Here is a 27,718-nt window from a genome sequence, read left to right on the forward strand (position 1 = left end):
TATATCCTATCTGAATGCATGGTACCAACATGTTAAGTCACCCAGGCATTTTTAGAAAAATGTGGGCCTGGATAGAAAAGGGCACATGATATAAAATAATGTTAACATCAAAGAAAATATCAGATATATGTTACTTGTGAATAAAAGTGTAGTTAACTGTTACTGACTAAAATTTAATGGAGTGGAATAAGTACAGATGTGCTTTTGTATCCTTGCTTTTTAAGTGCTACATCTGTCATCCCAGACCTCAAAACTGTTCAAAAATTTTATATACAGAACCAAAAGCAGGGTTTGAGTCCTCAGAATATAAATTGCCAAGATTTCATGAAAAACAAGTGTCTTGGTCAGCTCAGGTTGCTATAACAAACTGCCATAGACTGGTGTATAAACAACAGAAATTTATTTCTCACAGTTCTGGAGGCTAGGAAGTCCAAAATCAAGGCATTGGCAGATTCAGAATCTAGTGAGAGCTCTATTCTGATTCATAGGTGGCCATATTTTTGCTGTGTCCTCACAGGGTGGAAAGGGCAAGGGAGTTCTCTGAAGTTTCCTTTTATAAGGAAACTAATCCCATTCATGATGGCTCTGCCTTGGTGACCTAATCATCTCCTAAAGCCGCCATTTCCAGATATCATCACATTGGAGATTAGGTTCAATATATGAATTTGGCATTGGGGGGACACAAACATTTAGTCTATGGCACCAAGACAAAGTTATTTTATATAACATACAGTAGTTTTGGAAAGAATTTTACATTATTATTTGCATGAAGGATCGGACCATATAGAACTGTGGATTCTGACCCTTGCTCATTCTAGTCCAAGGAGAACTGTATTTTTGTAAGGGAGAAATTTTTAAGAAATTAGATTGAATGCAAGTCATATCTTGGGCTTTTTCTGAATTATTCATCATAGTCTTGGGCTGGAAAAATGGAGACCACAATCAAATTCTAATACTTGTTATAAACAGTAATGCTATGCAGAGATAAGACTAATTTTTCAGCAGCCAAAACCACTAAGTCAATTCTAAATAGAATACAAGGGGAGGAGCTTCAAGATGGCAGAAGAGTAAAGATGCAGAGATCACCCTCCTCTCCACAGATATGTCAGAAATACATCTATATGTGGAACAGCTCCTACAGAACACCTACTGAACGCTGGCAGAAGACCTCAGACTTCCCACAAGGCAAGAAACTCCCCACGTACCTGGGTAGGGCAAAAGAAAAAAGAAAAAACAGAGACAAAAGAATAGGGATGAGACCTGCACCAATGGGAGGGAGCTGTGAAGGAGGAAAGATTTCCACACACTAGGAAGCCCCTTCGCGGGCAGAGACTGCGGGTGGCAGAGGGGGTAAGCTTCGGAGCCACAGAGGAGAGTGCAGCCACAGGGGTGCGGAGGGCAAAGCGGAGAGATTCCTGCACAGAGGAACGGTGCCAACCAGCACTCACCAGCCCAAGAGGCTTGTCTGCTCACCCGCCGGGGCGGGCAGGGGCTGGGATCTGAGGCTCGGGCTTCGGTCGGATCCCAGGGAGAGGACTGGGGTTGGCTGCGTAAACACAGCCTGAAGGGGCTAGTGCACCACAGCTAGCCGGGAGGGAGTCCCGGAAAGGGTCTGGAGCTGCCGAAGAGGCAAGAGACTTTTTCCTGTCTCTTTGTATCCTGGTGCGCGAGGAGAGGAGATTAACAGCGCTGCTTAAAGGAGCTCCAGAGATGGGTGCGAGCCGCGGCTATCAGCGTGGACCCCAGAGACGGGCATGGGACACTAAGGCTGCTGCTGCAGCCACCAAGAAGCCTGTGTGTGAGCACAGGTCACTATCCACACCTCCCCTCCCAGGAGCCTGTGCAGCCCGCCACTGCCAGAGTCCTGTGATCCAGGGACAACTTCCCCGGGGCAACACAGGGCGTGCCTCAGGTTGTTGCAACCTCATGCTGGCCTCTGCCACCGCAGGCTCACCCTGCACTCTGTACCCCTCCCTCCCTGCAGCCTGAGTGAGCCAGAGCCCCCGAATCAGCTGCTCCTTTAACCCCGTCCTGTCTGAGCGAAGAACAGATGCCCTCAGGCGACCTACACGCAGAGGCGGGTCCAAATCCAAAGCTGAACCCCTGGAGCTGTGCAAACAAAGAAGAGAAAGGGAAATCTCTCCCAGCAGCCTCAGGAGCAGTGGATTAAATCTCCACAATCAACTTGATGTACCCTGCATCTGTGGAATACCTGAATAGACAACGAATCATCCCAAATTGAGGAGGTGGATTTTAGGAGCAAAGATATATATATTGTTTTCCTTTTTTCTCTTTTTGTGAGTGTATATGTGTATGCTTCTGTGTGTGATTTTGTCTGTATAGCTTTGCTTTTACCATTTGTCCCAGGGTTCTGTCAGTCCTTTTTTTTTTTTTTCTACTTTTAAATTCTTTCTTAATAATTATTTTTAATTTTAATAACTTTATTTTATTTTTTCTTTGTTCTTTCTTTCTTTTTTTTCTCCCTTTTATTCTGAGCTGTGTGGATGACAGGCTCTTGGTGCTCCAGCCAGGCGTCAGGGCTGTGCCTCTGAAGTGGGAGAGCCAACTTCAGGACGCTGGTTCACAAGAGACCCCCCAGCTCCATGTAATATCAAATGGTGAAAATCTCCCAGAGATCTCCATCTCAATGCCAAGACCCAGCTCCACTCAACGACCAGCAAGCTACAGTGCTGAACACCCTATGCCAAACAACTAGCAAGACAGGAACACAACCCCACCCATTAGCAGAGAGGCTGCCTAAAATCATAATAAGGCCGCAAACACCCCAAAACACACCACCAGACGTGGGCCTGCCCACCAGAAAGACAAGATAGAGCCTCATCCACCAGAACACAGGCACTAGTCTCCTCCACCAGGAAGCCTACACAACCCACTGAACCAACCTTAGCCACTGGGGACAGACACCAAAAACAAAGGAAACTATGACCTTGCAGCCTGGGAAAAGGAGACCCCAAACACAGTAAGTTAAGCAAAATGAGAAGACAAAGAAACACACAGCAGATGAAGGAGCAAGGCAAAAACCCACCAGACTTAACAAATGAAGAGGAAATAAGCAGTCTACCTGAAAAAAAATTCAGAATAATGATAGTAAAAGATGATCCAAAATCTTGGAAATAGAATGGAGAAGATACAAGAAACGTTTAACAAGGACCTAGAAGAACTAAAGAACAAACAAACAATGATGAACAACACAACAAATGAAATTAAAAATTCTCTACAAGGGATCAATAGCAGAATAACTGAGGCAGAAGAACGGATGTGTGACCTGGAAGATGAAATAGTGGAAATAACTACTGCAGAGCAGAATAAAGAAAAAAGAATGAAAAGAATTGAGGACAGTCTCGGACACGTCTGGGACAACATTAAATGCACCAACATACGAATTATAGGGGTCCCAGAAGAAGAAGAGAAAAAGAAAGGGACTGAGAAAATATTTGAAGAGATTATAGTTGAAAACTTCCCTAATATGGGAAAGGAAATAGTCAATCAAGTCCAGGAAGCGCAGAGAGTCCCATACAGGATAAATCCAAGGAAAAACATGCCAAGACACATATTAATCAAACTATCAAAAATTAAATTCAAAGGACAAATATTGAAAGCGGCAAGGGAAAAGCAACAAATAACACACAAGGGAGTCCCTATAAGGTTAACATCTGATCTTTCAGCAGAAATTCTGCAAGCCAGAAGGGAGTGGCAGGACATATTTAAAGTGATAAAGGAGAAAAACCTACAACCAAGATAACTCTACCCAGCAAGGATCTCATTCAGATTTGATGGAGAAATTAAAACCTTTACAGAAAAGCAAAAGCTAAGAGAATTCAGCACCACCAAACCAGCTTTACAACAAAAGCTAAAGGCAGGAAACACAAGAGAAGGTAAAGACCTACAATAACAAACCCAAAACAATTAAGAAAATGGTAATAGGGACATACATATCAATAATTACCTTAAATATAAATGGATTAAATGCTCCAACCAAAAGACATAGACTGGCTGAATGGATACAAAAACAAAACCCGTATATATGCTGTCTACAAGAGACCCACTTCAGACTTATGGACACATACAGACTGAAAGTGAGGGGATGGAAAAAGATATTCCATGCAAATGGAAATGAAAAGAAAGCTGGAGTAGCAATTCTCATATCAGACAAAATAGACTTTAAAATAAACACTATTACAAGAGACAAAGAAGGACACTACAGAATGATCAAGGGATTGATTCAAGAAGAAGATATAACAATTGTAAATATTTATGCACCCAACATAGGAGCACCTCAATACATAAGTCAAATGCTAACAGCCATAAAAGGGGAAATCAACAGTAGCACAATCATAGTAGGGGACTTTAACACCCCACTTTCACCAATGGACAGATCATCCAAAATGAAAATATATAAGGAAACACACGCTTTAAATGATACATTAAACAAGATGGACTTAATTGATATTTATAGGACATTCCACCCAAAAACAACAGAATACACGTTCTTCTCAAGTGCTCATGGTACATTCTCCAGGACAGATCATATCTTGGGTCAAAAATCAAACCTTGGTAAATTTAAGAAAATAGAAATCGTATCAAGTATCTTTTCCGACCATAACGCTATAAGGCTAGATATCAATTACAGGAAAAAATCTGTAAAAAATACAAACACATAGAGGCCAAACAATACACTACTTAATAACCAAGAGATCACTGAAGAAATCAAAGAGGAAATCAAAAAATAACTAGAAACAAATGGCAAGGAAAACATGATGACCCAAAAACTATGGGATGCAGCAAAAGCAGTTCTAAGAGGGAAGTTTATAGCAATACAATCCTACCTTAAGAAACAAGAAACATCTCAAATAAACAACCTAACCTTACACCTAAAGCAATTAGAGAAAGAACAACAAAACAACCCCCAAGTTAGCAGAAGGAAAGAAATCATAAAGATCAGATCAGAAATAAATGAAAAAGAAATGAAGGAAACGATAGCAAAGATCAATAAAAGTAAAAGCTGGTTCTTTGAGAAGATAAACACAATTGATAAACCATTAGCCAGACTCATCAAGAAAAAAAGGGAGAAGACTCAAATCAATAGAATTAGAAATGAAAAAGGAGAAGTAACAACTGACACTGCAGAAATACAAAGGATCATGAGAGATTACTACAAGCAACTCTATGCTAATAAAAAGGACAACCTGGAAGAAATGGACAAATTCTTAGAAATGCACAACATTCCCAGACTGAATCAGGAAGAAATAGAAAATATGAACAGACCAATCACAAGCACTGAAATTGAAACTGTGATTAAAAATCTTCCAACAAACAAAACCCAGGACCAGATGGCTTCACAGGAAAATTCTATCAAACGTTTAGAGAAGAGCTAACACCTATCCTTCTCAAACTCTTCCAAAATATAGCAGAGGGAGGAACATTCCCAAACTCATTCTACGAGGCCACCATCACCCTGATACCAAAACCAGACAAAGATGTCACAAAGAAAGAAAACTAAAGGCCAATATCACTGATGAACATAGATGCAAAAATCCTCAACAAAATACTAGCAAACAGAATCCAACAGCACATTAAAAGGATCATACACCATGATCAAGTGGGGTTTATCTCAGGAATGCAAGGATTCTTCAATATATGCAAATCAATCAATGTGATACACCATATTAACAAATTGAAGGAGAAAAACCATATGATCATCTCAATAGATGCAGAGAAAGCTTTTGACAAAATTCAAAACCCATTCATGATTAAAACCCTCCAGAAAGTAGGCATAGAGGGGTCTTTCCTCAACATAATAAAGGCTATGTGACAAACCCACAGCCAACATCATCCTCAATGGTGAAAAACTGAAACCATTTCCACTAAGATCAGGAAAAAGACAAGGTTGCCCACTCTCACCACTGTTATTCAACATAGTTTTGGACGTTTTAGCCACAGCAGTCAGAGAAGAAAAAGAAATAAAAGGAATCCAAATCGGAAAAGAAGAAGTAAAGCTGCCACTGTTTGCAGATGACATGATACTATACCTAGAGAATCCTAAAGATGCTACCAGAAAAATACTAGAGCTAATCAATGAATTTGGTAAAGTAGCAGGATACAAAGTTAATGCACAGAAATCTCTAGCATTCCTATACACTAACGATGAAAAATCTGAAAGTGAAATTAAGAAAACACGCCCGTTTACCATTGCAACAAAAAGAATAAAATATCTAGGAATAAACCTACCTAAGGAGACAAAAGACCTGTATACAGAAAACTATAAGACACTGATGAAAGACATTAAAGGTGATACAAGTAGATGGAGAGATATACCATGTTCTTGGATTGGAAGAATCAACATTGTGAAAAATGACTGTACTACCCAAAGCAATCTACAGATTCAATGCAATCCCTATCAAACTACCACTGGCATTTTTCACAGAACTAGAACAAAAAATTTCACAATTTGTATGGAAACACAAAAGACCCCGAATAGCCAAAGCAATCTTGAGAAAGAAAAACGGAGCTGCAGGAATCAGGCTCCTGGCCTTCAGACTATACTCCAAAGCTACAGTAATCAAGACTGCATGGTACTGGAAGAAAAACAGAAATATATATCAATGGAACAGGATAGAGAGCCCAGGGGTAAACCCATGCACATATGGTCACCTTATCTTTGATAAAGGAGGCAAGCATATACAGTGGAGAAAAGACAGCCTCTTCAATAAGTGATGCTGGGAAAACTGGACAGCTACATGTAAAAGAATGAAATTAGAACACTCCCTAACACCATACAAAAAATAAACTCAAAATGGATTAGAAACCTAAATGTAAGGCCAGAAACTATCAAACTGTTAGAGGAAAACATAGGCAGAACACTCTATGACATAAATCACAGCAAGATCCTTTTTGACGCACCACCTAGAGAAATGGACATGAAAACAAAAATACACAAATGGGACCTAATGAAATTTAAAAGCTTTTGCCCAGCAAAGGAAGCCATAAACAAGATGGAAAGACAACCCTCAGAATGGGAGAAAATATTTGCAAATGAAGCAACTGGCAGAGAATTAATCTCCAAATTTACAAGCAGCTCATGCAGCTCAATATCAAAAAAACACACAACCGAATCCAAAAATGGGTAGAAGACCTAAATAGACATTTCTCCAGAGAAGATATACAGATTGCCAAGAAACACATGAAAGAATGCTCAACATCATTAATCATTAGAGAAATGCAAATCAAAACTACAATGAGATATCATCTCACACCGGTCAGAATGGCCATCATCAAAAAATCAACAAACAATAAATGCTGGAGAGGGTGTGGAGAAAAGGGAACCCTCTTGCACTGTTGGTGGGAATGTAAATTGATACAGCCACTATGGAGAACAGTATGGAGGTTCCTTAAAAACTAAAAATAGAACTGCCATACTACCCAGCAATCCCACTACTGGGCATATACCCTGAGAAAACCATAATTCAAAAAGAATCATGTACCAAAATGTTCATTGCAGCTCTATTTACAATAGCCAGGACATGGAAGCAACCTAAGTGTCCATCAACAGATGAATGGATAAAGAAGATGTGGCCCATATATACAATGGAATATTACTCAGCCATAAAAAGAAACTAAATTGAATTATTTATAGTGAGGTGGATGGACCTAGAGTCTGTCATACAGAGTGAAGTAAGTCAGAAAGAGAGAAACAAATACAGTGTGCTAACACATATACATGAAATCTAAAAAAAAAAATGGTCATGAAGAACCTAGGAGCCAGATGGGAATAAAGATGCAGACCTACTAGAGAATGGACTTGAGGATATGGGGAGGGGGAAGGGTAAGCTGTGACAAAGTGAGAGAGTGGCATGGGCATATATACACTACAAACATAAAATAGATAGCTAGTGGGAAGCAGCCACATAGCATAGGGAAATCACCTCGGTGCTTTGTGACCACCTAGAGGCGTGGGATAGGGATGGTGGGAGTGAGGGAGACGCAAGAGGGAAGAGATATGGGAACGTATGTATATGTATAACTGATTCACTTTGTTATAAAGTAGAAACTCACACACCATTGTAATAAAGCAATTATACTCCAATAAAGATGTTAAAAAAATAAAGAAAAATTTAAAAAAAGAAATAAATAGAATACAAGACCTATATGCTATTTTAGATTCAATCTCAGACATTTCAGATGAATCATCTTGACGTTTAGAAGGTAGAATTTGAACGAATGGCACTGATCTTTTAGGCACTCAATTCAACCTCAAAATATCCCCCCATCCATCCACTTTACCCATCTTCCTGCCTCCAGCCAGTCTAAGCTACCATCATCTCTCAGTGTGACCAATGCAGTTTCCTCTGGTTGCTCTGCTTCCATTCTTGTTCCCCTATAATCTATTTTCCATGCATTAGTCAGTGACCTTTACTAACACAAATCAAATTAGGTCATTTCTCTTAAACTTTAGCAGTGACTCCCCCTTGATCTTGTAAAATGTAAATGCCTCATCTTATTCCTTGCCTTCTCTGTGGTTTCATCTTGTGCTGCTCTCCCTCTCACATGTTGTGTCCTGGCCCTGCTGTCTTTCCCCCCAACTCTTAGAAACTACTCTTTTCAGCCAGCACTTGCTGTTCCCTTTGCTTTTACTTACAGTTCCCGTCTCCACCTTACAATTCCCCACACCTGCTTACCACACCCCTAATTCCTGCATTTCATCCTTTTCATCTCGGTTTAAGTGTCATTGCTATAGCTGGGCCTCCCTAAAATATTTATTTAAATTAGGCTTATGGTTATGTTCCATCAGAGCACTTTGTTTCTTCCATAGCACTTATCAAAATATGTAATTTGAATTGTATTTATTTGTACTCATCCTTTGTTCATTCATTTAACGGATATGTATCAAGTGCCCATTATGTGCCTGGCACTGCTCTAGGCATTGTTCTAAAAGTGAAAAAATCAGATAAAAGTTCTCATGAAGCTTACAGTCTATTATGAGTAAGTTATATAGTATATTAGAATGTTATAAACTTTGATTTAATAAAAAAAGGAAAGAGGAGCAGGGTAAAAGAATTGACAGTTCCAAGTGATATTTGAAGAAAGACTTAAAGGATGTAAGAGGTTGGCTATGCCACTATCTGGAGAAGTAGCATTCTAGGTGGAAGAGATGGCCTGGTCAGTGATTCTCATGCAGGCGAGTGCCTGGCAGAGCTGAAGATGAGCCCAGAGGTCAGGGTGCTTGATGTCTGGAGGAAGATGAGCAATGGCAAGAGTAGGAGATGAGATCAGCGGTAAAGAGAGGCTTGTAGGTTGTGTTTGGACTTTGGCTTTTACTCTGAGGCAAATGGGGAACCATTGCAAGGTGTGGAATGCAAGGGTGACATGATCTGACTTACAGAGTAAGAGAATAACTCTGGTGACTTGTTGAGAAAAGACTGTAGGAGTTCCAGGGAGAAGTACAGAGACCAGTTAGGAGGCTGTTGGAGTAACTGAGGTTGGATTTGGTGGGGAGTTGGAACAGACAGTAAGCAATGGAGGTAGCGGGAATTAGAGGGATTCTGGATATATTTTGAAGGTGCAGGCAGCAGGATTTCCCAATGGACTGGCGGGGGTGCATGAGATAAGGAAACAAGTAGAAAATGTTCCAATGTTTTTGATTGAAGCAAAGGTATTTTGTTGTCAACAGAAGTGGAGAAGATGATTTGAGGGGGCAGGTGTGAAGGGGAGAGTCAGGTGTTAAGTTTTAGGCATAATCATTTTAAGATGTCCTTTGGCCATCTAAGTGGAGATGGCAAATTTGCAGTTGGAAATGAATCTGGGAGAATGATCTGGGCTGGAGATCATATTTATATGGTCATTGGGAATCATTAGCCTATAAGTGGCATTTAAGCCTATGAGACTTGGAAATCACCAAGAGAGTTTATGGTAGATGGAGAAAAGAAAAGGAAAAAAGAGCTTTCCAATAGGAAGGGGATGGGGAAAAGAGCTGGAGCCAGCAAAGGAGATTGAAAACGAGAGACTACTGAGATAAGATGAAAACCTAAAGCTGATAGCAAGATGAAGAAACTGTCTGAGGAGGAAGAAGGGGTTAGATGTGTGAAATGTATCAGTTTTATTGTTTTTTTCCCTCATTAGACTGTCAGTTACAAGGAGGCAAAGGTCTTTTCTCTGACTAGTTGTCAGATCCCTGATTTCCCGCACAGAGCTTGGCATGTATCACGTGATCATTAAATATTTGGTGAATAAATTTAAAGATGATTAAATAAGGATCAATCACAGAACAATAAAGAGAGGCTTCCTGCTGAAAGCAAGTACTACAAATTGAAAGTAAAGCAGAAAATATATACATAAAGAAAAATTCAGAGATTTGGGAAGAGTTAGGAAGTTGTGGTAAAATTAAGAAAATCAGAATAGTGATTGTGTTTTCTAACACGGCAATTCCCAAAATACATCTCTAGCCCAGACCTTTCTCCTGAACTTGTCCTTGAAAACAGTCACTTCCTTCATACCTTGGTTTAAACTGTAACCTTTTCATTGAAGCCTCCTCTGACCATGCTAAATGCAACTCACCCATGCCATCCAGTGTTCTGATCTTTTTGTTGTTGTTCCTAGCCCTTACTTTGTAACATTCTTGTAATTTACTGGTTTTTTTTTCTTTGTATTTATTGTTTATTGCCTATCATCCCTCACTAGAATGAAAACTCCACCAAGGCAGACAGGTTTTTCTGCTTATTTTTTCCTCTGACCTATCTCAAGCACCAAGCATAGTGTCTGGTACATATATTTACTGAATTAACAAAGTTTTATAAAATTGGAATCCAGTCTGCATCCGTTGTGGAGAGCCTCAGTGCCATATTCAAGAGAGGAAGCTTAATTAGAGAGACATTGGTGTCAAGAGAGTTTTGAAAGATGTTACGTGAAGAAGCAGTGCTGTATGAAGCCAACTCTGTATTAGAGTTTAGATCATGTTACTCTGGAAAGAGACAAAATGCAGAAGCAAGTCAAAAACCTGTGGTAATAATATTATGTCGTGATAAGTTCTGAAGTAGGATGATGTTAGGAGCAAAAAAGAAGCACAGATACAGCAGATTTAAAAAAATGATAGGACTTGAGGTCTGATTCCTATTAAAAAATAAAGTCAATTTTACCTGATTGCGAAATTATCAGGTATGAAGGCAAAGCTGTGATTTTCTGAGGGGGAGATGCAGTATTTCATTTTAGGCAAGATAATTTCAAAGTGATGCTGGGACCTCTAAGAAAATAATCCAGTGTTGAGTAGAACTGTGGACAAGAACTGCAGGTGCTTGTAAGATCTCAGTTACCTGCAGAAGGAAGAGAGCTGCATCCATGGAGGTGAGTGAGGTCTACAAGGAAGAGACTGTGGGGCAAGAAAAGCAGACAGTGAAATGGAACCTGGCTCAGAATTACAGATAAAGCGACATCATTGAATTGTAAAGAAATGGCAAAGCCATAAGGATGGAAGGAGAATCAGGGTGACAGTCTGGTTAAAAATAGTGAGTACTGAAAGAAAGTTATATTGAATTTAAAAAGAAGGCAGTTTTACAAGACTGTTCCAGTCCTGTGATTTTAGTGGAGTCAATTGTAAGGATTTGAAGGTTAAAGGCTAAAGAATTTAGATATTTGTAGGAATGAAAATTATAAGGAGGTCTCTCTTTTTTTTTTATTTGTCCAAGAGCTCTTCATATTTGTAGGAAAGAGAAACTGCCCATGAAAGGCAAGAGACTGATGCTCCTAAGGCAGAATTCCTCTTGATGAAACAAGTAAAATATCCATATCAGAAAGGAGAAAAGGGGCCCACTTTTCCAGCCTTGGTTTCACCAGGAGAGACTGAGATTAGTGAGGACAGAGGAGCAGCGCCTGGCTCCTGCCCCTCATTCCCTTCAGAGGGAGCTCTGTGTATGCGAGAGCTCTAAGCAGACTGGTCCACCGGGTAATCGAAGCTGATACTGAGTGGGGATAAGCATTATTCATATTGTAAATCAAGAAAATTAAAAGGCTCAGAAGATACCATTAAAATAGCAGAATATTTGGTATTGCACTTCATTGAGACTGCCTGGAAACTTATGTCTGCTGGCTCTCTTAGTGCGGGGAAAATGATTTGTGCTAACAGTAATTTCATCAGAAGGTCTCAAAAATTCTGCATGGATTTCTGATTCAAGTTCAGAAACTTTAACCATGAAGAACATGGCTATTTTTCCTTCCCCTAGAACTCTTTCCTAAATATTAAGAAGTAAACATTAAACGCTTAATATGTTGGATAGAGGCTTGGGATGGAAACTGAAGTGGGTTTTAATATCACTTTTGTCACATCCTGGCTGAGAGATAAGGGGTAATTTACTTACCTACTCTATTTCTCCACTTACAAAAATACAGATAATAATAAAGTACATAAAACACCAGCTGTAGTGCTGGACATGTAGTAAGTCCAGTTCAGATACGTGCTGATATCCCATTATTCTGTTCTCCACAGGAAGAATTTTATGACTTTAAATCTAAAGACCTGCAATTTCCCTTATGTTAACTCCATCTGAAAATTTATGGCCAAAAATGCCTCCATAAAATCATGGTTTGATGCTTCCATCTGTTCCAGACACATCCCAATACTGGATAAAAGATAAAAATGGAAACTGAAAAGATATGTAGCTGGACTTGAAAGCAAGGTAAACACTTTGAGGAGCAGAAACACCTGCAGTGAACAGGGCTGAAACCACAGCTATTTGGGGCACTGGGTCTGTAAGTCAAAAAGTGCAGCAGACATTGCAGTTTTTGACTTACAGACCCAGTGCCCCAGACGACCTAGATGGCGGGATGGGGGGTGGGGTGGGAGGGAGGTCCAAGAGGGAGGGGATATAGGTATACATACAGCTGATTCACTTCATTGTGCAGCAGAAAGTACCACAACATTGTAAAGCAATTTTACTCCCCCCCCAAAAAAAAAAAAAAAAGTGCAGCAGGTATCAGACTATTTCTGTGGGAAAAGGAGGAAAAATATGAGTCCAAAGCTAAGCTCCTGACTGAAGCCAGAGTTGAGGCTGGATGAGGCTCTCTCAGAAATGAAAGGAGACTGAATATCAAAAATGTGCTTGTCACTGTCTGGGAAAAAGCTTTAAGTGAGCAGTAGACTCAGAAAGACACAGGCTCAGCCTTGTAACCAGGAAGCGAAGCAAGCTGTGCGCTGACTCCATGATTTCCCAAAAATCACTACAGAGACTCACTCTGTATGGAATTATTATTTTTAGAAATTCTGATGAAGACTGTAAAATGACAGCCCAAGGCATTGTAGAAGGTGGGATAATGAATGGTAGACATGTGGATCTGGACCTCCCATCACCTCCTTCTAAAAACCATATGAGTGAAAAAGAGAGCAAATACATATACTCACAGCCTAATCTACAGCATTCTCAGGAGGCAAAGAAGACTACAAACTCCAGTTTACCAGGAAGTGGGGAATAAAGACTGCAGTTAAGACCAGAGCTCTCAAGAGTTCGGGAGTTTGCTGAGCGTGCAGAGACGGAGGAGGGTGGATAGCACTGCTAGTGGGGAAACCCCAAACGCAAACAAACACAGCAGGAGGAGAGGGCAGCATGGTGCGGGGGAGCACTTGAGAACAGGTCTGAAACCTGGTCAGTGGGAACACTGGCAAGAAAAATGAAAGAAAGGGCTTGTGATGTTTATGGGACCAGAGGGGGTGGTCTTCGGAAATCACTGCTTTTGAAAGGAAAAGAGAGAAGCACACAGAGGGATAGTGCCACTTGGCAAAATCAGCTGATGGTGAAAGAAAGGAACACACTTCAGATGATAAAGGCTTTAATGAAACGAGGTAAGACCAAAGATTCAGCATGAAGTGGGGCATATTATAAAATAGCACAGTATAGAAAACAAGAAACTAAACTTTCTAGCAGATGAAACAAACCCGAAAAAAAATCACACCAGAAAGTGAAGGGAAACCTATTAAACAGGATCTCAATGTAAATCATAAGTAATTAAAAAAGAATTATAAATAATTTTAAAAACATTTGTAGATATGAAGTAACACAAGGGAACAGAAATGCAAAACCTCAGGGAAGAGAGCAGGGACTGACAAAATTCAGGAAGGAAATTGAGGAAAAAGACAAAATTAACTTAGACATGAAGATAGTATTAGAAAATGCACAAGGAAGAATGATTATCATGAAAAGTATAGTAAGTGCTTTTGAGGGTATAAATGAGAGAAACCAAGAAAATGAAAGATGAAGAGATTATGTACTCCTTAAGAAAGATATATCCAAAATCACACATGGTTGACATATATACATAACACTGGATGAAAATTAAAGGCTCAGAAAAGATTAGCTAGGCAATGAAAACAAAAGTAATGGTAGCAATAGTAAGATCAGGCAACACAGATTTAAAGGCAAAACTAGTTAAAATGGGTAAAAAGGGATAATTCAATAATACAAAGAACAACCCACCAAAAAGATTTGATAACTGTGACCCTGTATGACCCAAACAACATAATCTAAAACTATAAGAAGCAAAAATTGGCATAAACTGATTTTTAACCTATCTTTATTTGGAAATGAGTGATCAAATTGACCAAAATTAACATTTATGTCTGTCTATCTATCTGAAATAGAACCCTTGCCTGTCTTCTAAATAAAGATTGACCATATGACCATAAGAAAAATTTCATAGGAAATTTCAACATATTTGACCTTGTGATTTTTTAATTTTATTTTTAATTATGGTAAAATGCCCGTAACATAAAATTTACCATCTCAATCATTTTTAAGTGTACTGTTCATAAAGTACATTCACATTGTTGTGCAACCAGTCTCCAGAACTCATTTTGCAAAACTGAAACTCTATACCCATTAAACAAAGACTCCCCCTCTCCTCTGGCACCACCATTCTACTTTCTGTCTCTGTGAATTTGACTGGTCTAGATGCCTCATATAAGTGGAATTATACAGTGTTTGTCTTTTTGTGACTGACTTATTTCATTTAGCATAATATCCTTAAGGTTCATCCCTGTTGTAGCATGTGTTATAATTCCCTTCCCTTTTAAAGCTGAATAATATTCTGTTGTATGTATATACCACGTTTTGTTTACACATTCATCCATTGATGGACACTGAGTTGCTTCCAGGTGAGGCAGCTCTGTTTATGGTGGTCCTGGGAGCCATCATACACACTGAGTGGTTCAGATCAGGGCTCTTCTGTGACTGGAGCCACCTCCCATAGACAGTCTCCATTTGTAGGCAGTCTGTTTGGCCATGTGCCCTTTCACTTACTTGGCTACACCAGATTCTGTTTGTACATTTATAGTCTTCATATCATGTTTCATCTAGGAGTAAGTGAAAATTAGGGCCGATTTTATTTTTCAAGGTCATGCTCAGCGGTGTCTTGGTGAGAAGCGATTTACACTTTCTTTAAGTTGAGGTTAGCACCAAAATGATCTTATGAATTATAGCTGAACTTGGCAAGATGCTCATTAGCAGTTCTTGGATACTTGATGAACAAACCAATCACACATTCTCTAGGCTAGCTAGTTTTCTGGGTTTTCTTTTTTTTTTTTAATTTGTTTTTTCTTGCCTTTCCTCTTTTTAACTGCTTAATATGTACTAATGAATAAATGCCATTCAAACATTTTTAAGCATTTAGATTTTGTTACTTTTTCCTCTCAGCTTTCACAGCATTTTATTTATTGTTCCACAATGTCTCTCTTTGCCCCTGTATTAGATATTTGTGTTTCTGTGTTGTAAATGCTTTGAGAACATAGCAGGAGTTGTATTCTTTTCTGTATTGCTTACGGAACCCACTTGGCAGAAAGCGGGTACTCAGCAAATGTGTGTGAAATCAATGGAAACTCTAGGATGCACGTTCATTGAAAACAATTTTCCTTCAGAAAATCATGAAAGCATTGCCATGTTCAAGCAACAAAGGAAGGTAGACCATGCCGTGCTACAGGAGCCGTACTCCGAATCCTGTGAAAGGCACGTTGCCCATCCTAGCTGAATCATAGTATTCAGTGTCAACACACAGTTTGTTTAAATAAGGATCTTTTAACAGAGAAGTTTCTTTTTTTCCTCAAAAGGCAGAAATTGTCAACATATTGATGCCGCAGAAGGAGATGGGGGGGCGGGGAGGGCCAGCAGTAGCATGGCAGTCTCAAACTGGGTAATCCACACTGTTTGCATTTAACCTTTGGTTGTGTTTTTAGGAAACCCTGCCCTTAATTTCAGTATCAGTTGGAAAGGATCACAGATTCAATCCTCCACCATTGGGGCTGCTATTTACTTCTGGCAACCAGGAATATATTCCAAGTCCTAAGGAAGGTGCAGATATTCTTCGTTCATCTTTCAGATGGCCTTCTTGTCAGTTCAGCAATCTTTTCACCTTGAATTTTATCCCTCATTTATTTTTTACCTTTCTTCCCTGCAGCTCAGTCTGATCTTTCATTCAATTCCTGTATGTTACGGGTTGTCACATTCTTCAGAATGGAGGATCTGCTTTTTAAGACCAATTGCCTTTCGCAGCAGTAGTGTGATAACTTTATCATGCCAACATGTCTCAACAATTGTAAAAGAATGCTCTCATTCTTGTTACTGTGTTACCTGTTATATGTATGGGATTCATGGCTGCACTGAACTAAAAAAAATTTCTTACCTCAAATTCATAAAATAACAATTGTTTCTTACTTAACAACTACAGTTGACTCTTGAACAACACAGGTTTGAACTGCGAGGGTCCACTTATATGTGAATATTTTTCAATAGTAAATGCTACAGTAGTACACAATCCATGCTTGGTAGAATCTTTGGATGTGGAGGAACTGTGGATATGAAGGACTGACTATAAATCATATGCAGACTAAACCCCTGGTTTTCAAGGCTCCACTGTAGACTTTTATTAATTCGTCTTGGAAAAGGAAGGCAATAAATATGTATTGATTGCTTACTAATTGCCAAGTACTTTAAATATTTCATCTCTAAAGGTAAGAATACTATTGGCTCAGATATATTACCTTGTTTAAGATAACATAGGTAGGAAGGATAGACTCAAGACTTGAAGTCAACCTATTAGACCCATTTCACTATAACCCACAGCTTCCTAAATGTATTTCTTTATTTGGAATATACTTCTTGTTCTACCTATTCACTTATAGTGCATCCCTACAAGACAATCCTTCCCTATCATGTAAGATCTTCCTTAGCTATTAGAATTCTCGGCACTCTTTCCCTTCTTTTACTTTCTGTAGCACTTATGGTGTGCACCACAAATTCTTGTTCTTGTTTCTTTATTGGTTAATGTTGATTATTTCACCTCCACAACTGTATTTCATGTCCCTTGAGGCTAGTGACCTTATGAAGAATCTGCAGCACATACAAAAGTCAATAAAGTGCTTTTTAAGTTTGTGGTTTTCAGGGCTATTCCAAGGATGTAGAATGAAGATAGGAAGTTTGCAGACTTTTGCTGATGTGTGTGAGTAACTGAAGGAGGCATATAGGAATGCTTAAAAAACAAGTATATGAAACTCTGAAACATGAAATTTTAGTTTGAAGAAAATATAGCACTAGTTATAGCTAGATATTAGATACAGAGATATAAAAATGGGGTCAGTATGTGCAGAGAGAAGATGACTATTAAGACCAAAACTGGGATGTAAACAAAAACCATTCCTTTAAATCCCTGTGCCTAATATTATTTTTGCAAAGTATTACTTGATGAGCAACTTCTTTGGAATTATTCCTGAAGGAGGGAATTACTGATACCCAAGCTATGTGACTTATCATGCATAAAGATACTCTGGTCCTTTTGAAACTCTCTGTCTCTCTCTGTCTCTGTCTCTGTCTCTGTCTCTCTCTCTCTCTCTCTCACACACACACACACACACCAGCAGTTTCCTAAACTGAGGTTTACAAAAAAAATAAATTCAATTGCCAAATGTAGAATAAACTCTGAAGTACCTATGTTTGATACTGTTCTAGCCCTATATCAAAGAAAGAAATGATTGGCAGATTCTATACCTGCTTCTTGTTACTCCCTCCTCAAATTAGTTATTTAAAGGCTGGGTGTACTATTTTACAATGGACACAGAAATAATCATAATCATAAGTAGATATGAAAGCAAAAAAATTGAAAATCTGAGACCATGTTTTTGGGTGGACTACTTATTGCTGGGCATGACTTATTTCAATTATAAAATTACTTGTGGTACACATTCACAGGGTGCAATTCATGGCATTATACAGAGAGTGCCATTTGTGCCCAAATCTCTGCTTAGGGTGAGATCACTTTCACTACTTTTCCAATTTGTTCACATTAAAAGGAAAACATGGAACAAGACACTAAAGGGCTTGTTTAGATCATATAAAACTTGGAAAGACTGGGTTGCAGCTCAGAAGCCATTACAGGAATAGTAAATGAAACAGTCAACCACCATTTCATAGAGCATATTGGAGGGAAGAACGATTTTCTTGGAAATGCAGCAGGGCGCTTGGAACCAAGTATCATTTTAGAATAAGAGATCAAGTCTTTCCTCCACATAGTAGTATTTCCCTGACATAAAAAATTACTTCCCTGTGTAGCTCAATATTAGAATACTCAGAAAAGAATAGCAGAACTCCAACATTCAAAAAGGAGATTAATGAAAAAAATATAGACAATGACTACAGTATCCTATTACACTAATTTAATATGATAAGAATATTCACTATTGCAAATGACACATAAAGGGGTATTTATCTTAAAATGTACAGTATGGGATCCACTTATCTTGGATAATATTTTTCAAATTGCATTAATTGCATTTATTAGGGGGTTATGAAATTAATGTAATGGGTCATGTAAAACATAAAAAAGAAGTAGACTAGTCTAGACCAGATTAAAATACAATAGAAAATGTTAGCATGAGCTGCATGTACTAATGTTAAGCATTCAACCATCCATTCAGAGTTCATGGTCAAAATGTATCAAAGATATTTGCGTTTTATGATAGGAAATCATGGAAGGCATTATAGTGGTGGTGATATTTTGGCTTACTGTTAATAAAGAAGTAGAAGTTTTTTAAAGAGGTAGGGGATAAGGTTGACATTCTAGGCAAAAGAAATGACATTTGCAAAGGCAAAAATAGTACTTGTCAAAATTCTTACTATTTAAGGGATGTTAATAAGATTATGTATAAAAAGTCTGTGAAAACATTTTTTTGGTAACTCCTTTACCGAGATGTAATTCACATAAGAGGCAATTCACTCATTTAACATGCACAGTTGAATGGTTTTTAGTGTATTTACCAGAGTTTTACAACCATCACCACAATCGATTTTAGAACACTTTCATCACCCCAAGAAGAAACCCCATATCCTATAGTCACCTGCCTTGCACCTGCTCTTCTCCCCATTCTGTCTCAGCCCTAGGCAACCACTAATCTACATTCTGTCTCTATAAATTCGTCTAGTTTGTAGTTGTATGATTACATTAATTGATTTTCAAATGTTAAACTTACCTTGCATTCCTGGGATAAATCCCTCTTTATCATGGTGTTTACTCTTTGTTATAACTTGCTGGATTTTGTTGAGGATTTTTGCATCGATATTTATAAGAGGTAATGATGTGTAGTTGTCTTTTCTTGTGATTTTTCTTCTGTCTAGTGAAAATTTTTTTTTTAACTACAGGACTTCTCAGAACTTTTAATATTCTCGTGGTCATTGTTTATCTTTATGTGGGTTCAAGCACTTCTTATTTTAAGATGAAATCTTTTTATCTTGTGTACTGAAAGGGGACAGTGTTCCACGGAAAATGCTTTGGGAAACAATATTATTGAGTAATAAATGAGCATGGGATATTTTGGGTCCTAGAATAGTTTGATATTTACAAGTTTTTTTATGAGTTTCTTGGTGAGAAGGGAATTGGAAATTAAAATTAATCTAAGAAACTCAATCTACAATTTCTGAAGTTTGTTAGTAGAACTTAAAGTAATTATATAGAAAGCTGAATCTCTCTCTCTCATTCCACAATTTGAATTCAGGAATTTTCACCTTGTCCTTTGGTTGTCTTCATGGAATCTGGAAGCTACCTTCCCTTCTGAATGCTGGTGTCTGGGATGGGTGGAATCTCCGTAATGATCATGTAAACATTCTGAAGCCAGCATGAGGAAATCAGGTAAAAATGGCAACCATTTCATAGTGTTACTTTAAAAGACTTATTCCTGTCTGAATATGAAGTATAAACTTTCAGAAGATGTCTTTGGTTTCCCAGTGACCAGTAATAATCGGTTTCCAGTGTGCGCCTGTCCTTTTTAACCCCTACCACTGCAGACCATGCTAGAAACTTCCTGTTCTCTCTACTTTGCCAGATTTACTTTGCATGTTACCTTTTTCCTTTCTCTGCCTCCATTTTCTCTGTGGCTTCATGGCAGGGTGTACACAGCCCTGATATATTGTCAAGAACCCACATATCCTCCAAGCATTTGTGTGGCCATTAGGCTAACGAGCATATGTGCTATGGTGTTGAGTGCTATGAAAATAATTGATGGAGTATCACCCACCTTGTTACGTTTCTAGCCAAGACATTAACGGCCTCAACTTAAGGGTAGGCACAATTTGTTCTTCCTGAGTTATTACAGAGCCAACAGTGCTTCCTTTGCAAGCACACCACAGGAAAGTGAGCATAAACCCAATCACTGGGTTAGTGACAGATACTCTGTCATCTCATCAGATTAGCTTGACTAATCAGATTAGTTCTCCCAGTTTGGGACTCCTAGAAGTTAGAGATTTCACTTAAATTACATCAGTATTTCAAAAAGAAATGTCTGTGATAGCTTCACAATAACTTGACTCTGAGTTTGTAAGCAGAAGGTAGGCCTTTTAGTCTTTTCCTGTTACGTGAACTGTTTCCTCAGGTCCTGGTCCCAGAACACTGTGTTCACTGTCTTTCCAAGGGAACTTTGCAGAATACTCAGTGACAAAGCTTTATGCTCTACATTAGTCTAAGAGTCTCGTGTTTGTCACCTCCCACTCTCTGAATTTTCCAATGATGATTGTTGACTTCATCTGGAGAGACAGGTGCCCAGCTTAGAAATGCCAGTGTAATACTTTCCTCTGATGTGTACTGAGTTCCACAACCTATTTAGCAGTAAACCACCACTGTCTTCAGAAAGAAAGAAAAAGAAGAGTCACAAGAAAAACGGAAAATTTTTGCTCATTCTACTTTGTGTCCTTTTGTGACTCACTTGCCTACATGCTCATTAGAAGATTCCATCTCCGAATTCTCTTCCAGGTTTCGTTTCAGGCCAGAAAATTGAGAATTATTTGAGGCTGCACTCTACTGGTTTCAGACTTTCAGGAAATGATGAAAATAAGGAACTTCAAGGGGCCATGGGTGACTAAGAGCACCCGTGCGGTACCTAACGAATTGTCCAGCCTAAGGGTTTCACTCTGCTTCCCTCCAGGTTCCTAATTCCTAGAGCTAAAGAATCATCTGCCTTTCAGTTCTCTCACCTGCAAAAAAAGAGAAAAATATTAACTTGCTTTCCAGGAGTTATACCTTCATAAATAACAAATCTATGACCTCAGGGTTCCATATCAATCCAAGTAGATTTCATTTTTCTCTTTCTCTCTGGTATATATTTGAATTGGCATTAAAATTTCAAGAAGAGGACGATATTGGCCAGGTGGAAACTATCAATAGAAATTCAGATTTTTATTTATCAATATTGAAAACATATTCACTTTGATTTAAACAAGCTATCTTACATGTTGGTCTCCTTTCTGTTTATTTACCTCAGCCTCTGTGAGTCTGCATCTGACTCACTGAGAAAACTGGGAGGATTATTTGACTTCTGCATGAATTGTTTGCACAATTAGTGGGAAAGGGGTAACTAATATTTCTTCCTTTTGCTTCTTACCTTCTGTGTGAAAAACACAAAGAAGATGTATAACAACCAGTTTTAAAAATACTTGGCTTCCTATAGAAACATAATTTTTACTATGTTATTATTATTGTCTCATCCTATGAAAATTACTAGTTAATAGGACAATTACTGTTAAATAGCAATTTATCAATGTGCAAGAGAAATAGCTTAACTCTCAGATTAACATACTTGAAATCTTTTGTATTTCTTCAATTAGGTAAACCTGAAGCTGTATCAATAGGAAAAAGTGCTCCTTGTCATGGTCATTCCTAAAAATAAAATAAAGTGGCAGATTGGCAACTATAGATCCCCGGTAGCTTAGTAAAAGGCAGGCAAATCCATCAGCAGGTCCAGCTGTCCTGGCTTTTAGAATACAACTGTGGGGATGGAGACAAAAGCATGCCAATCAGTCACCCCTTGGGATGTAGTTGAGTTTCAGTTGAAGACATTTAAACTGCATGTTAATTTTGGAAATGTTGTTTTCTGGCAAAATGTCTAATTCCTTTCTCTTAATTAGGGTGAAATAATTTAGGATGTCAAGAATCTCTAATCTAAAAATAGTTATTGATTTGCTATTGAACTGATTTTTTCAATAGGCTTGCTTTGTTTGGTCTTATGAGAATGGGTTCTTATTTTTACCTGCTTTTGAATTTTGAAATGAATTGAGCTCCTATTTCCTTCCTTAAGGAAATAGCTGAAATATTTTGGTTACTATACCTTCCAAAAAGTTCCATTAAAATGTAAATACTAGCCATTAATTTAGGTGAAAACCCCTCTCCCTTTAGTCAAACTGTTCAGCAAAATTAGAACTGAGAGCAGATGTCTTGGTTTCAGCAAGATATTTCCTTTTATTCTTGTTTATTTTGTAAGTCTCTGGCTAATCAGGCAGCACCTCATTTCTTCACAGTTCCTATCTCATTCTCTTTTTCATCTGGTATCTTCTAAATTGGCATTAGAAGATAAGAAGGAAAGAAACAAATTGTCCACTACCCATAAGATAGAGATGACTTTTTTCCTCACGCAGTGTTTTTCTTTCCATTGCCTTCTCCTGTAAGGTGGCTTCATTCTTAGCTGTTATTTTAGTTACAGTGCTACTTCTTGCTTTCTTCCTTCCTTTGCTTACTGAACGTTATGACTCTGCTGGCTCCTTTATTGTCCCTTGTTTGTTCAGACCTAACATTTATGAGAATTGCCCTTTTTATGAGTTGAGTTACCTAATAAAAATGCTGCAGTGACTTACTGTGGAAGATTGAGGGATATGTTTCCTTGGAAAATAATTTTAATGGCACATAAATGTGGGGATAGAAATGGACAAGTTCCTCTTAAGAGCAAGAATCATGACATTTACTTCCTTTATTTTCTGATAGCATCTAGTATACTGAAAAGACATAGCGGGAACCTAACAAATCTTTAGTGAATTGGATTGAACATTCCTAGCAGTGATCCTAATATATGAGCTGACACTGGGTTTTCTGCCTCTCCTAGGCAGCCTCAAGATAGGCTTTGGATGCACAAGCAATTACTGGGATATTTTAATGGTTTATGACAAACAATGGGACAGCATATTTCAAATAACGATATATGGTCGGCACATTCAGCACAGCTATGTTTACTCTGCAGATGTCTGCTCTGCATTGTATCTGAGTGACAGCCTAGATGCTAAGCCTGCCTCCAAGGAGCTCGCAGCCTCTAATGCCTTTAGCCAGCTGCAGGTGAACTTTTAGAGATGAGGGTGTTTTTGCCAAGAGAGGTAAAGCATTCTGGAGACAATGTTTTTTGATGCAGTTGAGTACACATTCATTTCACTTTAAAATTTAAAAGCAAATCTTGATCAATGTTAAGCTGGTGCTCATATTGTATTTCTCAGAATACTGTTTATGTTGATCTTTTTCTAAAACTTACTTGGTCAGTCAATTTTTGTGCTTCCTATGCTACTATTCAGGTAACTTGAATATCTAAATACTTACCTTTATTTCACATTAAAACTTTTCAATATGGTTATCTAATATAATATTACCTTTCCTTTGCAATTGCTTCTCAACTTATGTTATTTATGAAGTATAATATTACCTTTCCTTTGCAATTGCTTCTCAACTTATGTTATTTATGAAGTATACTATGATGCCTGATATTTGGAAGTAAAGTACAGAAAGTGTTGTTGATTTGGCTTCTAGATTCTGTAGGTTGATGATAGTGTGCAGATGATGATAACATTATTTTAACAATTAGACCTTTAATAATATCTTTTGGTATTTTTAAGTCTATTTTTATTGGTCCTAACATTGCATAAGACAGACAAGCAATGTGCGTTACTATACCAAATCCATTTTCCATATGAGATAATGATGCCCTATGAGTTTAAATGACTTGTAATTATTATCCAAAGCCATTAACATTTAAAGTATAAATAGTATGTATGAGGCACTTGGTGGACTCTCCACACTTTATCATGTTTGAAATTTTAAGTGGAAGAGATAACCGGAACTAGAATTCAGATATCCTTTTATACGGACACCAAATGATGGAATCAGATAGGGTTAGGGTCCTACCCTCATGACCTTACCTAACCCTAATTACCTCCCAGAGGTCCCATCTCCAAACGCCATCACATGCGGGTGAGGTCTTCAACATAGGAATTTTGGGAGGACACATTCAGTCTATAACTGTGCAATATCAACGATAACTTTTAATATCAAGATAATTGTAGAAATATAGATTTCTTTATTACGTCTCCTTTATTTAAACAGTCTGATTATAAAGTGCTTTGTTTACTGTTTTACATTGAAAAGATGATAATCAATTATCCATGGGCTGTGAGCTGTAAGTAAGATCTAAGGAAAATCCAACATGGTGAAAATCAGGGCTCTGTTATTTGCTATCAGTTCCCCTACAGCTGCCATTGCCCAGCCACTGGCTAGTTCAAGCTCTTTGTTAACAAGGTAGGCATCGAAGAGCCTCATTGGGATTTGAGAGGCAGTTTCAATTGTTAGATGACTAGAAACTGCGTTTCTGCTTTAAAATATTTTCTCCCAGCTTTATTGAGATGTAATTGATATATGACATTGTGAAAGTTTAAGGTGTGCAGCATGTTGATATGATACATACATATTGCAAAATGATGACCACCACAGCTTTAGCTCACACCTCCATCCCATCCCATAAATACCATTTCTTTCTTGTGGTGAGAACATTTAAGACCTACTTTCTGAGCTACTTTCAAGTATACGCTAGAGTATTATTAACTGTAATCACCATGCTGTACATTAGATCTCCAGAACTTATTTATCATAAAACTGGAAGCTTGTACTCTTTGACCAACTTGTTATCAGCTAAACATCAAATTGGTTGTAGTATCAGTTTTTTAAACATTTGGGTACTGTCATTGAGATAAAATTACAGTCTATTCAGAGGTGGCTGTCTCTTATGACCTATAATTTATAAATATGCAAATATACTCTAAGTACAACACAGAGTAGGGTGATTGATATAAAACTAAAGGAAGAATTTAACATATTGATGTAGATTAAACAATGATCTTAACTATTGATACCTTGAGAAAAGGACCTATATTTCCTTACTTTGTATCTCATTGTAGTATCATGCAACTTTAATGTTTTCTTTAGAAAATTCTAGAATGACTCTTCATTTGAAATATTGGTCTATTGTCCTCTCCTTCCCTTCCCCAATCCTGAGTACACCTGCAGTGTCTGTCTAGGTCTATTTCACACAGCTGTTTAATGCCTATGATATTACTATGCTCTTGCTCTTCAGAGTAGAAATACCAAGGCGTGGAGAAGCTTGGGAGGAGTTAGCTGTATCTAAATGCACAAGCTGTCAGAAACTAGTAGACCTATTTAGGTTCACTTTCAAACCTAGCACACTTTGAGAGCACTCCTCGCTGGCCAGTTTTCAAGTCTTCAGTTACAGTAACTCAATTCTTCTGTAAGAGTCGGAATAACAGAAGACATAAAAATAGAATGATTTGCATTATTTGCTCTTTTGATTTACATTCTGAACCCATTCACTTGATATGTAAAGTGTATTGTGGATTTATTAAGCTGAATATTTTAACACTGGCAACTCTTTTTAAAGTTTTCATGAAGGACAAATGATATACTTGGACCACTCATAAATCAGTTTTTGAAAACCTAGAGCAGTTCTTCTGGACTTGAATATATATATATGAATCACCCAGGGATCTTGTTAAAATGCCAATTTGGATGCAGTAGGCCTGGGGAGGGGCCTCAGAACCTGCTTTTCTGTTAAGCTCCTAGAAGGTGCTGATGTTGCTGGTCTGTGAACCACATTTTGTGTAACAAGACACATTAAAGTGTGTGTGTGTGTGTGTGTGTGTGTGTGTGTGTGTATATATATATATATATATATATATATATTTATATATATATGTATATGTATATTTTGCTCTGAAATTAAATTGTCAAGAAAACATTTTTAGAGTACCAATGGAATAAAGAAATTAAATACTCTTTGTCTCAGAAACTGTTTAGTATCTCCCTAGAAAGATTGGCTTTCTTGCATTTATTAAAACCTTAAAAAGATTTCTCTTTTGTGAATGCTAGAACAAATAGGTAACGTGAATCTACTATTTTAGATGGCTTAATTCATATAAATCCGAAGTAATTGCAATTAGTTTGCTAACTCTGAGTTAAAAGATGAAAATGTCATTGTAAAGATTTCCAGCTGCTAAATACTAGCAGCTTTTCTTCTTAATTTCAAGTGAAATGTTGTAAATCCCTTTTTTCTCTTTGTTTTCCCCCCTATTTTGTTAAAATGTTTGTTAGAATTAATTTTTAATCTTCCTCAGGTGACTTTTTTGGAAAGAGTGATTATTCCAAGACTTCAGTAATCAGGCAAGGAGTCACTAAGAGAGGACGGAATTGGCAGAGGGCATCCAGGCCCCCTTCCTTCTGCCTGTCTTCTTAGAAACTCTCATGTTCTGTTTTTGTATCGCATGCTGTGGGCGTCTGTAAGATTTGAGGACTCCATGTCACTTGTATTCTCCATGTGTAGACAGAAAAAGTAGCACCTGGACCTACTCTCTTCAAACTCTTCTGCCTGAAATTAATGTGAATACGTTCACTTCTTGGATTAAGGAGAAAGAAGCCCATGTCCAAACCATTTGATAAGGTAGACAAAGGAAACAAAAGGGGATTGCTTTATTGCTTAAAGTACGGTGACCCACAGTTAGATTGGATTGGGAAACTTGACTTGGTTAGTTGGGGGAAAATTGTGGTAATTTTCCTTATTCAAACACTCCAAAACTTTCCCTTTTGGTACATTTTCTATCTTTTGTTCCTCATCATATTCAGTAATCTCAACTTCTTTTCATTTGAAGAGCACCAAGTTTCTCTTCCTTTAAAACTATTAGAGTCCCTTTTGACTTACATATTGAGGGTATGTGTAAGAAAAATTTTCTTTTTCTTGAATGAAGTTTAAAAACAATGAGGGAAAGAAACGTTCTAGTTGGGTTAATCTAGAATAAAAGAACACACAGAAGAAAAAAGATTGACTCAAACAATTGAAATAATGCAATGATATTGGGAGGAGGGCTGTGCAGGTAGCTGTATCTAAAATGGTAAAACAAGAAAATCACTGTCCTTAATTAAGTTAAATTAAAAATTAAGTTCAGCTAAATACACAATAATGACCATCTGGCAAAGTCCTCCAAGAAAAGTAGTAGCTACCTCAAAGTTCTACAGAGTTCAACCTAGACATCCCCTTAGGAAGAATGCAATAGAAATAGTATACTACAAATGGACAAGTTATTTAACAAATGATATA

The 27,718-nt window shown here is 37.9% G+C and overlaps 1 long non-coding RNA gene across 1 annotated transcript in view; it reads left to right on the forward strand.

Annotated features, from left to right (window-relative positions):
* LOC309610593 overlaps positions 1 to 10,019 on the forward strand; it is a 30,599-nt gene extending 20,580 nt beyond the window's left edge. The window contains exon 2 of the long non-coding RNA XR_014234065.1: positions 8,127 to 10,019. This is a non-coding gene — a long non-coding RNA (uncharacterized lncRNA). The remainder of the gene's footprint in view (positions 1 to 8,126) is intronic.
* The last annotated feature ends 17,699 nt before the right edge of the window (positions 10,020 to 27,718 follow it).

The sequence above is a fragment of the Balaenoptera borealis genome (genome assembly GCF_965194805.1).
Source record: "Balaenoptera borealis genome assembly, chromosome: 14".
Lineage (NCBI taxonomy): Eukaryota > Metazoa > Chordata > Mammalia > Artiodactyla > Balaenopteridae > Balaenoptera > Balaenoptera borealis.